Genomic DNA, 1,236 nt, shown 5'->3' with positions numbered 1-1,236 from the left:
GATGAGGCTCTAGTCAATATTTTAGTTAATTACCTGGGTGACAGAATAAAGAGATTCCTAGTGCATTTTTGACAACACAAAAGAGGCAGTACTGGGGAGCTCAGGACTGGAATTCAAAATGATTTTGAGAACTTTGAGAACTAGTAAGAAAGACGGGGGTCAAATTCAGTATGGCAAAGGGGAGCTGCTTGCCTGGCTTGCAGTAGTCTACAGAGAATGGTAAATGGGAGACAAGATAACAGCGGGTCACAAACAGAATGTGGCAGGTAGAGAGACAAGCAGTCGTCATCCGGAACACACAGCAATGAGCAACTTACGTGCCCTCATCCTCCCGCTGAGCGTCAGTAAGGGCTTGGCTAAAACCGAGTTTCATGCTTCAAGAAGATGGACAAAGAAAACAGCACAGAAACAATCAGATGTTTAGAAAACATGACTTGGTATGAAAAACTCAATGAATTTGATTCGGTTGGCAGGAAGAATACTGGAGATTTTCTTTTGTTGGAATTCCACACACCCCCCCCAGGAAAGTGCCAGATTTCCCGTGGAGCCTGTAAAAATTTCTACTATTGGAGACACTTCGGAACAGATTAGTCAAACATCTCCACTAGCAGTAGCTAAAATAGTTTATCGTGCCTTGGGGTGAAAAACACACTAGAGAATGCCCAAGTACTTTTCAGATTTATCTTTATATGAACACATACCCACATTTCCAGCAATTAGCTGGCATTTCAAGACATCTAGATTCCAGTATGTCATTTAATTGCAGAGTCTGAGATATTTCTAAAAGACCTTGAAGATGCTGTAGCAATAGACTATTTCTTTACCCTGCACACCAAAACGCTACCCACTTCTAATAAGAGAGTCTGTGAAGGTTGCAGTAGGAGAACATTTTTCATCTGCATTTCTCCCTTCTGCTACAGCAGGCTGAATATAATAAGTTTGTTTTATTTTGCAGCGTAGTTACTTGTTCCGGCACACAATAGTATGTGAACCAGCCGCAACTTGCGTTGGTTGGACAGGTCAGGGAAGGAGGGGGAAAAGGAGTGGAAGGCTGTAGCCAGTCCTCTCATGATATTTTTGAGATACATATTTGGCTTTTTTAGTAATACTTCTTTTCCTTTGAGACCCTCTTGATGCAAAATACTTTTTGCATCACTAGTTCCGTTTTGGATTTCTTAGGATACGTCGCACTGAAACTATTAGCAAGTGGCACATGATCATCCTACCTTGTACACT

Source organism: Phaethon lepturus, unplaced genomic scaffold, assembly GCF_000687285.1.
Source record: "Phaethon lepturus isolate BGI_N335 unplaced genomic scaffold, ASM68728v1 scaffold47647, whole genome shotgun sequence".
Classification (NCBI taxonomy): domain Eukaryota; kingdom Metazoa; phylum Chordata; class Aves; order Phaethontiformes; family Phaethontidae; genus Phaethon; species Phaethon lepturus.
Note: the sequence above shows the minus strand (reverse complement) of the source record.